At 47.5% G+C, this 12,482-nt stretch overlaps 1 pseudogene; it reads right to left on the reverse strand.

The window, feature by feature from the left end:
- Positions 1 to 9,458: 9,458 nt before the first annotated feature.
- Positions 9,459 to 12,169, reverse strand: LOC136633127 (nephrocan-like; annotated as a pseudogene).
- Positions 12,170 to 12,482: the final 313 nt, after the last annotated feature.

Below are 12,482 nucleotides of genomic sequence, written 5' to 3' on the forward strand. Positions count from 1 at the left end.
TTAATTTCCTGGATCTCCTATTAGAGGTCAGTTGCTCTAGGGACAGTATCAATGCTTCAGTATACCGTAAACCCAGCAGTGGCAACACGATACTTAAAGCGACTAGTTGTCACCCCCGACATACAATTAATGCTACACCACTTACGGAATTCATTAGGGCAAAACGTATATGTACCAATACATCAAGTTATAATATATCAGCAAACCAAATCTGTACCCACTTGGCGAATAGAAGTTATAACTCACAAACTTTGAATAATGCTAGGGACAAGGTTAACAAAATGGACAGAGAGACATTATTATATAAGGATAAAGACTTATCTGATGGTATATCCAACAAAATTGTCTTCACTACACCATACAGTAGGGAATTCCCACAGATAAGAAAATTATTTTTCTCCTATCTTCCAATTTTAAAACAGGACGACGATTTAAAATCTATCTTAGACAAAGGCGTGTTATGTACCTCTCGCAGAAATCGTACTATTGGAGACAGGGTATCTAAGAATTTCATATGTCAGAAACCCAAAAACAACTGGATTAATATTAATGGATTTTTTAAATGTGTGACCCACGTTGTGGTTGTTGTCAGTACACCCTTAATAAATCTAGGGAATTTAATAACCCCCAGAACAACAAAAAATACAAAATCAATAGCTTTATTAACTGTAAAACTAGTGGAATAATCTATATAATAGTATGCACCCTATGTAATTTACTTTATGTAGGATGCACCTCTAGGAGATTACACACTAGAATAGCAGAACATCTGAGGGACATCCAAAAAAATCTATTAGGAAAATCAGGGGTTGCAAATCACTTCATTCTAAAACATGGTGGTGAAACAAAAAATTTCTCATGTTTGGGTATAGACAGAGTTTGGAAAAATAGGAAACAAAAAGTAGAAATGAAGGATATTCTTCGTAGGGAAGCGTATTGGATTTTGGAATTAAATACTAGATTCCCATTTGGTATGAATTATAGAACGTATTTATTCTGTGTTTATTAACAAACAGTAAGGGGGGAGTATAGGTAAAAAAGAAAGAAGAAAATGTGTATATATATATATATGTGTAATTTTTTTTTTTTTTGTCTTGCTTTTTTCTCTTGAAACTCTGGTGAATTTATATACCCTGCAATCGCTTTATGATTATGCGGGAACAGCTTGTGCAACTATATATTTGAAAAAAGAGATAAGAATGGGAGAGAAAAAGAAAAGATCTAAAAAATTTTTTTTTTTAAATAGATTTTTTTTTTTTTCTCTTTCTTTCTTTTTTTTCCCCCTTAGATTCTTTACCTATTTATCGCTATGTAAATGTATTGAAGTATTGTTTCCCAGATATCCACATGCATACTTGTTTCTCTATCTGTCTGTTTTGAATCCTCCTGCCACAAATCTCTGTATGCTGGTTGTAACATGTGCTGTAATTAGCTCTTGAACACACCCTCTATACCAGTGATGGCGAACCTTTTAGGGACCGAGTGCCCAAACTACAACCCAAAACCCACTTATGTATCGCAAAGTGCCAACATGTCAGGGGGCGGGGCTTATCACAATGTATGATTTTACCCCCGTCGTTATAAAAAGGACAAGGCTGTTTCAGAATAGACCGGGTGCAGATTCTGACTGCTTTTTGGACGCGGAAATACTGCAGAATGTCCTAAGCGGAGATTTCTGTGGAAAATTCTGCAGCGTTTTTGCATCTAAAAAGCAGTCAAAATCTGCACCCGGTCTATTTTGAAACAGCCCTGCCCATTTCTGCCGCATGTAAACATACCCCAGCGGTAATAGTGACATCCCACAGCAGTAATAATAGTGACACCCCCCCCCCCATTAGTAATAAGAGTGACATACTCCAGCGGTCCCCCAGCAGTAATAATGCCCGCTCCCCCCCCAGCAGTCATAATACCCCCCCAGTGGTCCACCAGCAGTCACAATGCCACCCCCAGCTGTCCGCCAGCAATAATAATGCCCCCCTCTCCCCAAGCGGTTCCCCCAGCAGTCATAATGGCTCCCCCCCAGCGGTTCTCCTGGCAGTCTGCATGCCCCCCTTCCCCCACAGCGATTTTCTTGGCAGTCACCATGCCCCCCCTCCCCCCCAGTGATTCTCCCAGCAGTCATAATGCCTCCCCCAACGATTCTCCCAGCAGTCATGCCTCCGCTCCCCCGCCAGCGATTCTCCCAGCAGTCAGAATGTCTCCCATCCCCCCCCCCAGCAATTCCCCCAGCAGTCAGAATGTCTCCCATCCCCCCCCCCCAGCGATTCCCCCAGCAGTCAGAATGTCTCCCATCCCCCCCCCAGCGATTCCCCCAGCAGTCAGAATGTCTCCCATCCCCCTCCCAGCGATTCTCCCAGCAGTCAGAATGTCTCCCATCCCCCCCCCAGCGATTCTCCCAGCAGTCAGAATGTCTCCCATCCCCCCCCCAGCGATTCCCCCAGCAGTCAGAATGTCTCCCATCCCCCCCAGCGATTCTCCGAGCAGTCAGAATGTCTCCCCCTCCCCCCCCCCCAGCGATTCTCCCAGCAGTCAGAATGTCTCCCCCTCCCCCCCCCCAGCGATTCTCCCAGCAGTCAGAATGTCTCCCCCTCCCCCCCCAGCGATTCTCCCAGCAGTCAGAATGTCTCCCATCCCCCCCCCAGCGATTCTCCCAGCAGTCAGAATGTCTCCCATCCCCCCCCCCCCAGCGATTCCCCCAGCAGTCAGAATGTCTCCCATCCCCCCCCCCAGCGATTCTCCCAGCAGTCAGAATGTCTCCCATCCCCCCCCAGCGATTCTCCGAGCAGTCAGAATGTCTCCCCCTCCCCCCCGAGCGATTCTCCCAGCAGTCAGAATGTCTCCCCCTCCCCCCCCAGCGATTCTCCCAGCAGTCAGAATGTCTCCCCCTCCCCCCCAGCGATTCTCCCAGCAGTCAGAATGTCTCCCATCCCCCCCCAGCGATTCTCCCAGCAGTCAGAATGTCTCCCATCCCCCCCCCCAGCGATTCCCCCAGCAGTCAGAATGTCTCCCATCCCCCCCCCAGCGATTCTCCCAGCAGTCAGAATGTCTCCCATCCCCCCCAGCGATTCTCCGAGCAGTCAGAATGTCTCCCCCTCCCCCCCCAGCGATTCTCCCAGCAGTCAGAATGTCTCCCCCTCCCCCCCCAGCGATTCTCCCAGCAGTCAGAATGTCTCCCCCTCCCCCCCAGCGATTGTCCCAGCAGTAAGAATGTCTCCCCCCCCCAGCGATTCTCCCAGCAGTAAGAATGTCTCCCCCCCCCCAGCAGTAAGAATGTCTCCCCCCCCCCCGCCTCTCCCAGCAGTAAGAATGTCTCCCCCCCCCCCCCCGCCTCTCCCAGCAGTCAGAATACCCGCCCCCTGCCCCACATACTTACCCCTCCTCCTCGTAGGAGCGCCGCTCCTCTCCTGCTTGCTCTCAGGTGCACACTGAAAGCAGTGTGCTTCTGTTGGATGCCTTCTCCCCCTGCTCTTGCGGAACCAAAGTAGGAGACGTCGGGGGACGGGGGAGGAGGATCCTGGTGCACACCGGCATCAGCACAGATAGCAGCGCTGAGTGAATGTCAGCAGGGGAGCCGCGGCCCCTGCAGGCATTCACTAAGGTGGTGAGCGGCCGATGGCGGCGCGTGCCAGCAGGTAGGGCTCTGCGTGCCGCCTCTGGCACGCGTGCCATAGGTTCGCCACCACTGCTCTATACCATCCCTCAACCATTTTTCCCCCTGACAAGCTAACATACACAAGTATCTCTCCATTGATTTTAATTTGTATTTGGTCTATAAATGTCTTATGCACTCCATACCTCATAGCTGCTGACAAAGGCTTTTTGCCGAAAAGCGTTCAGCGTGTACCTGTGAGCTGTATGCTTTGTTTTATTCAATAAAGAAGAAAATTTTTAACGGTAGTAGCTCCCCTCCATCTCTATTTTCTGCTCATATAGTTCCGTTACACACTGCAATCTCCCTACCGCACTCCCGTGGACGTCCATTTAACCCAAACAGTTTGCACATACAGAAGACCAGAGAAAATCGTTACAGGCCTCTTACATTCTGCACATGTGGCCAAGGCGCCATTTTTACCCGGAACCCGAACGCTGCACTGTCCACCACGCTGTTAGCCACCAAAAACGTAGGTGGCTATGGGTGACGCTGACCCTCACCTGGCTTGGCTCGCCGGGCCTCACAGCTCCACTGCCGCACCCCCTTGCCGTTGTGGCGGTCGACCCATAGTACCGCCCAATCGTGACTGTAAACCTGAGCGCTATCTCTATGCCGCCAACCGCAGAGTCTTTGCCCTTAGGGAGACGCGCGCATTTTCCTTATCACAACGGAACGCAAAATTTGCGCCGAAATATTAGCTCCGCGTGCTGAAAACCCCGAAAGAGCTAACCGAAATTAACCATTAGGAGATTGCCATTGGAAAAACAGTGGCTTTGTCACCTGCCTATCTGCTTATTCCACCAGCTCCTTAGCGTGCGTCACTAAGCAAGCGCTGCGATTGACTGACACTGTAGCTTTACGGTTAGTGTAGCACCACCCGCAAGGCGATTCATTATGGGCATCTCAAAGCAGCCACAGGCCCGGGCCCGGGGTAACGGCTCCAAATTGGCATTAGAACACAGTGCGGCCGGTGGCGCTGCAGCTGAACCCCAGGGGCCTGAAAACTGAAAGCATTGTCGGAAGGGATCTGATGACGGCTCATCTGTCAGAGGTGGTACAGCAGTGAACTGGAGCCTCCGTGCCCAACCGTATGACATCTTCTATGAAAGCTGGAGCAACAGGGCACTAGAGAGTCCATGCCAGCCCGTATGACATCTTGCATCCAAGCAAAAGGTGGCCCTGCTTAGCACTAGAGCATCCATGCCCCCCCCCCCGGTATCACATCTCGTATCCAAGCTAAAGGCGGTGAAACAGGCTGCTGCAGCTACCTTCCCCTTCTCCCACCCCCGTATCACATCTTATACGAAAGCTGGAGGTGTCCCAGCAGGGCACTAGGGATTCCATGCCCGCCCGTATCACATTCTGAATCCAAGCAAGAGGTGGCCCAACTTAGCACTACAGCATCCATGCCCCACCACACCGTAGCACATCTTGTATCCAAGCTAGAGGCGGTACGGCAGGGTACCAGAGCCTCCACGCCTGTCTATATGGCATCTCGTTTCCAAGCTAGACACTGGACCAGGATTATAGATGTAAACGGGCACCTAGTTACATTGTGAGCCTCGTGTGGCGCAGAGCATTAGGGCAGTGGTAGTGCTGCAGTGCTAAGCTCTCGCTCACGACCTGAGATGTGCGGGTTCAATCCCCACGTACGTCAGGTGGTCGACTCAGCCTTCTGTCCTTCCGAGGTCGGTGCAATGAGTACCCACTGGGCCCACTGGGGGATAAAGTGACAGCTAAAGGCATACCGCCATCCAGCTAGGTGGATTACTTCCCAGCGCGCTTTACTTTTACCTTAGTGGCCTAGGCTTCCTACCACACCCAACCCTCTGGGCTCTGTAATAAATGAACGGCTCATCTCACAGCCTTTTACTCTAATTAGAGAAGAATTCAAAACCGACAAAACTCAAACCATCACAGCACAACATAGTTCCGTTACACACTGCAATCTCCCTACCGCACTCCCGTGGACGTCCATTTAACCCAAACAGTTTGCACATACAGAAGACCACAGAAAATCATTACAGGCCTCTTACATTCTGCACATGTCGCCAAGGCGCCATTTTTACCCGGAACCCGAACGCTGCATTGCCCACCACGCTGTTAGCCACCAAAAACGTAGGTGGCTATGGGTGACGCTGACCCTCACCTGGCTTGGCTCGCCGGGCCTCACAGCTCCACTGCCGCACCCCCCTTGCCGTTGTGGCGGTCGACCCATAGTACCGCCCAATCGTGACTGTAAACCTGAGCACTATCTCTATGCCGACAACCGCAGAGTCTTTGCCCTTAGGGAGACGCGCGCATTTTACTTATCACAACAGAATGCAAAATTTGTGCCGAAATATTAGCTCCGCGTGCTGAAAACCCCGAAAGAGCCAACCGAAATTAACCGTTAGGAGATTGCCATTGGAAAAACAGTGGCTTTGTCACCTGCCTATCTGCTTATTCCACCAGCTCCTTAGCGTGCGTCACTAAGCAAGCGCTGCGATTGACTGACACTGTAGCTTTACGGTTAGTGTAGCACCACCCGCAAGGCGATTCATTATGGGCATCTCAAAGCAGCCATAGGCCCGGGCCCAGGGTAATGGCTCCAAATTGGCATTAGAACACAGTGCGGCCGGTGGCGCTGCAGCTGAACCCCAGGGGCCCGAAAACTGAAAGCATTGTCGGAAGGGAGCTGATGACGGCTCATCTGTCAGAGGTGGTACAGCAGTGAACTGGAGCCTCCGTGCCCAACCGTATCCCATCTTCTATGAAAACTGGAGCAACAGGGCACTAGAGAGTCCATGCCAGCCCGTATGACATCTTGCATCCAAGCAAAAGTTTGGCCCTGCTTAGCACTAGAGCATCCATGCCCCCCGGGATGACATCTCGTATCCAAGCTAAAGGCGGTGAAACAGGCTGCTACAATCAAGGTAGAAATTTTAAAACTATTTTCAGTATATTATATAGTACATTCGATAATACTATTGAAAAATATAATTCTCCCCACAAAAAAAAACAAGTCCTCAAACAGCTCTGGCAATGGAAAAATAAAAGAGTTTTTAAAAGTGGAGAGGAGAAACCAAAATTTAAAAAAGAAAAAATGGCCTTAAGGGGTTAATGCCCCACAGTTCTATGCTGTGGCTGGCGATAGGGGGGTATATGAAAGTCCCCTCAGATTGCCCATGTTTCAGACCACAAAGCCTATAGATCTATAATATGGACTCTGTGGGACTCCATGTACCGCCATACATGCAGCATTGTCATGTGAATGAACCCGTACTTGAACTTTTTTCATACCTTGTTAAAAGGTCACACCCCTTCACTGAAGATGTCGTTTTGGGAAATATTGGAGCCATAATCATTATCAACATTATAAGATCAACGCTGTGACTTAAAGAGGGTTTCCAGGGAAAGGAAATAGTTAACCACTTACCCAGTCTAGCCGTTTTGGATCTGACACCGGTTCACGGGGTATGGTCCTTCCGTTGCCTGTAATGTCATCACAGGAGGCTAGCTGTTTGGCTTATTCTAAAGGCCCTTTTACACTGAATGATTATTAAGATTCCTGTTGGATGGCGGGAATCTGAACAATATTCATTCAGTGTAAATTCCTGCGCAATCTGAAAGACGAATGAATTTGTTCATCGTTAGGATCGTGCAGGCATAAAAATCAAACGACAACCAACCTGTGTAAAGGCCCATTTACACGGGCAGATGTTCGCTCAAAGATCGCTCAAATGACAGTCTGAGTGACAGCTTTGAGAGATCATTTTGCATAAAGTATTAAGTAGCTACTCAGCTACTTAACAACTAATTAGGTGTGCAAATGAAGCCTTCAATGAAAGCCGTTAGTAGCCTCAAATCTTTTGTTCTCCATGGGGAAACCATGCCATTAGCACTCCCCGTGGAGAACTTCTGATAAGAGGGAAGAACGATTTTTAGGTTGCCCGAAAAGCACGCGATGGGCGCATATTTACACGCACCGATTATCGCTAAAACGATCGCTGATTAGCAATTTTTTTAGCGATCATCGGCTGGTGTAAATGGGCCTTAAGGAGGCAATCATATATCTATGAATGATTGCCTGTTTACTGTGAACGGAGGCAAGCAGGCAGCAGTGATCTCCGGCCCGCCTTTGTCCATTCACGGAGCGATGATAACTTCTGTGTAAAAGCACAGGAACAATTACTGCTGGGACGACTGTTGAGCGCTTTTGTGCCTGACTGTCATCCCATGTAAAAGGGGTCTAAGCCGACTCCCTTCTCTGTCATGACCAATGCAGAAGCAGAGACGCGGGCTGGTTTTAGTTACTCAAGTTAGTTGAAAAGCTAGCTCCTTGTAATGACATCATGAGCTATAGAAGGGCCATACCATGTAATCCTGTGTCGGAAGTTGCCAGAAGTGGAACTTTCGACATTGATGGACTGACTATTTCCACTCCCTGGACAAGCACTTTAAATGACACAGGGCATACAGTTAGGTCCTGTGCATTCAGTGTTTGTATGGAGGGGGATCAGGAGCTGATCCGGCTCCATACAATGCGGGTGCCGGCTGTTTCTTATAGCTGACACCTGCCGGCAACAGTCAGTATCAGAGTAAATGCTGATTGCAGCTGTTAACCCTTTAAATATCGCGGTAAGTGGCATTCAAATCCCCACATGGAAGTCTGGGGCTCCTAAATATGCCCCCATTATGTGAATGCAGAGTGATGTTTGGTTGTCCTGTGAGGGCTCCTAGAGCTGCAATGGCTGATCAAACCATGCCTGTAGTGTGGCTTGGTAGAATGCCTGCCACATTGTAGTACAATGTAATACTATGGTATTACATTATACTGCATGAGTAGGCAAACGATTGCAAGTTCAAGTCCCTTGTAGGGATTTTTTTAAAAAAAAAGCAAAAACAAGTAAAAAAAAACCCTTAGTAATAGTGACCCCCACAGTGACCCCAGTAGTAATAGTGTCCCCTATATTGGCCTCAGTAGTAACCGGCTTCCAGTTCACAGGGGTTTGATCAGGTGCGGTGCGGCTGGTCAGGTGAGGCCACTATGGCCGCTAGGAACCAGAAGCCAGAGGAGGTAAGAGAGGAGGGGGGAGCGCCGCATAGTATGAAATCAGCTGCAGAAACGTGGCTGATTTCCAGTCAAAATCCGCACCAACGGTACAGATTTGGACCGTTTTTGGATATGAAAATGCTGCATAATTTGCCATGGAAATGTCCACTGCAGACATTTCACATTTCAGCCACATGTAACCATACCCTATGTCAGCTTGAGGTATGCTGCCATGTGCAGAGTGGCCTCAGTAGTAATAGTGATCCCTATTGTGAATTCCACAAATCAGATCCGTCCGTGGCCATTGGGCTTTAGATTGTGCTTATATGGGACGGAAATGCTGTGGAATGTCCGCAACAAATTCCGCACCATTTCTGCATCCAAAACAGAGTCAAAATCCGTACCTGAGGCTGATTTCAGAAGATATGGCGTTCACTGCTGAAGTCTTTGGCTGTCAGCGCACTCCTTCAGCCGATACCTGGTGGCCTGTACTGTGCGCAGTGCCATTCGTCAGATAATGAGGAAGTGCCATCACCTGTCAAGCGGTACTGCATACCGGAGAAAGGAGTGCGCTGATAGCTGAAGACTTCGGAAGACAGCATCATTTTGACTTTGTTGTGGATGCGGAAATGCTGCGGAAGGCCCCCTGTCCAATCACGCTGGCCAACGCTTCCCATAGCATTGCTATGGAAAGCGCCGACACCTGTCGGTGGTTCTGAGCCAATCTCTTTAAGTCCATATCCAATAAATGTCATGGGGATAAAAAGTACTTCAGTATTCTGTATCATAATCATAATCCTCATCATCATCTATGTGAGGTTTCCCATTTGATACCTCAGGAACCTTCAGTTTTTTCTTACTGTCTTTGCCTTTGTCAAAAGTATAGGAAGTTTGACACTGTCTTAGCATGGAATTAGAAGACATCCACCTCTCCCCACGGCAATATGGGGGCTCTGCACACTCCCCTTCCTTAATGTCAGTTCCTTTTTCTAGTAGCAATCTTCTAACAGTAAGAAGACTGCAGGTACAATTCCAGGGGTTCCCATCTAAGTAGAGGTGTCTCAAGCGAGGCAGGGATTCTAAAACTTCACGTATACAAGTGAGCTTATTGTTTCGAAGGTTCAGAACTTGAAGTTAGTTCAAATGTTTTACATCATGGACTCCAACATGATCTATCTTTTTTCCTTTAACCCCTTCCCGCCCCATGACGTAAGGGTACGTCATGGGGATAGCGCGAGATCATAGCAGATTTCGCGCTATCCCGCAGCGGGAGCCGGCTGTCACTAGTAGCTGGCGTCCCGCTGCAACAGCGGGGGGCATCGGAGATGCGCCCCCTGCTGTTGACCCCTTCCCTGCCGCGATCTAAGTAGATTGCGGCAGGGAAAGGGTTCACAGAGTAAGCTCGCTCCCTCTGTGACTCCAGCCGGCTCTCGCGATAACATCGCGAGAGCCCGGCTGGTTGCTGTGGCAACAGGATGCCAGATACCAGCGTCCTGTATTGCCATGGCCTGTATTCGCTATAATAAGAGATAAGGCATGGCAGGAGATAAGTCCTGCCATGCCTTATCATAGCAATCTGCAGTGCTGCAGTAAAAGTCCCTCAGAGGGACACAGACTGTGTAAAAAAAAGAGAAAAATAAAGTACAAAAAATAAAAATGTTTTTTCTCATATTAGCATAAAATTTATTTTTTTTTAATTAAAAATCCCACATATTTGGTATCGACGCGTTTGCAACGATGCGTACAATACATTGAATGCACTTATTATCCTGCACAGCAAAAAGCATTAAAAAAAATGCTAAAAAACTGAGGTCAAATGCTACTTTTTAGCATTTTGCCTCCCAAAAAACGCACTAAAACTGATTTAAAAAAACATGTGTACCCCAAAATGGTACCAATAAAAAGTACAGCTCGTCTCGCAAAAAATAAGCCCCCAGAGTGCTCCGTCCATGGAAAAATAAAAAAGTTATAGCACTTTGAATGCAGCAAGTTTAGAAAAAAATAATAATTTCCAAAAAAAAGGGTTTTTATTGTGGAAAAACCTAAAAAAAATATAAGAATTTTGGTATCGTTGTAACCGTTCCGACCCGCAGGAAAAAAATGTGTGTGTCATTTATGCTACATAATTAACACTTTAAAAAACCAAAAAAATCTATGGCAGAATTGATGCATTTTCTCTCCCTACGATCATAAAAAAAATAATAAAAGTTTTACAATGTAGTCTATGTACCAAAAATTGTACCAATAAAAACTACAGTTCGCCACACAAAAAACAAGCCCTTATACAGCCGCGTCAACGGAAAAATAAAAAAGTTATGGCTTTTGAAAAATGGAGATGAAAAAATACCAAAAATCGTTTGGTCCTCAACGCCAAAATAGGCGGTGTCATTAAGGGGTTAAAATCCAACCTTGTAAGAGTAAATGGAAGCCTAAAAATTGCAAAGAAACAGAAGGATGTAAAAAAAAATGAAAACCCTGTTTTACAATAAGAGTTTTTGGTCAAAGTATCCCACAGAAAGCCTATAGGGTGGCAAATGTTGGAGGCCTCCATTAGCGGTATATGTTGGTGAATACTTCTGATGTAGACCACTGACTGAAGCAACATAATGACTATTGACAGGAGTGTTGAAATTAGTCCCACATCCCAGTTGTGTTGGATAATGCATTGGCCCTAGCTCGTCTACTCCCACAGATGTAATCATTGTGACACACCTGATTGGCATGTCAGACTTTGTTACAATGAGAAAATCCTCTTATAAGGGGTTTCTGTGATTCCAATATCAATGATCTATCCTTAGAATATATCACCAATTTCTGATTAGTGGGGGTCTGTCATCCAGGACCCCCACCGTTCACTTGTCTGAAGAGACCATGGGACTCAGGTAAGCACTGTGGCCTACTCTTAAGCATTCATTCGTCATGTCGCCTGACAAGTGGATGGGATTGAGCTGGCATCGCCGGCACCCGCATTATGACATGTGTGATGTTCTGCCTGGTATGCAGTGAAGAAGCTGTGGCCTCCTCAAACAGCTCATTGGCAGGGTCCCAAGTGGCGGACTCCGACTGATCAAATATTGATATCAATATTGGACTTCTGGAAAGCCCCTTTAAATTACTACAATTTAATATGAAAACATTTCATTTCATGGCTTAATAAGTACTTACCCCAACGGAATAGAAGTTAGAAGATTCTGCTCCATAGCCAAGTTGGACAAGTGAACACACCACTGAAGTGATTTGTCCTCAAATACAACCATGCCATTATTATCCAGGAAAAGATGTTGAAGGTTGGTCAGGTCTCTCATGTCTTTCTCTGTTACTCTTGAAACCTGATTATTGCTGTAGTCAAGTCTCTGTAATTTAGAGGGTAGTTTTTGAGGGATAGCAGAGAGTTGGTTCTTGGAGAGATCTAAAGATGTAAGATTGGTGACAACTAGAGATGAGCGAGTATACTCGCTAAAGGCAATTGCTCGAGTGAGCATTGCCTTTAGCGAGTACCTCCCCCGCTCGAGACTGCAGGTTCGGGTGCCGGTGTAGGGGAGCGGTGAGTAGCGGCTGTCAGCAGGAGGGAGCGGGCGGAGAGAGAGAAATCTCCCCTCCGTTCTGCCCCGCTTTCCCCCACAGCTCCGTGCCCGCTGCCGGCACCCAAACCTGCAGTCTCGAGCGGGCAGGTACTCGCTAAAGGCAATGCTCGCTCGAGCAATTGCCTTTAGCGAGTATACTCGCTCATCTATAGTGACAACTTGTAGACCATCTGCTGAAAACAACTGATTTCCAGAAAGATTAAGATCAAAA

Source organism: Eleutherodactylus coqui, chromosome 1 (assembly GCF_035609145.1).
Source record: "Eleutherodactylus coqui strain aEleCoq1 chromosome 1, aEleCoq1.hap1, whole genome shotgun sequence".
In the NCBI taxonomy this organism is placed as follows: domain Eukaryota; kingdom Metazoa; phylum Chordata; class Amphibia; order Anura; family Eleutherodactylidae; genus Eleutherodactylus; species Eleutherodactylus coqui.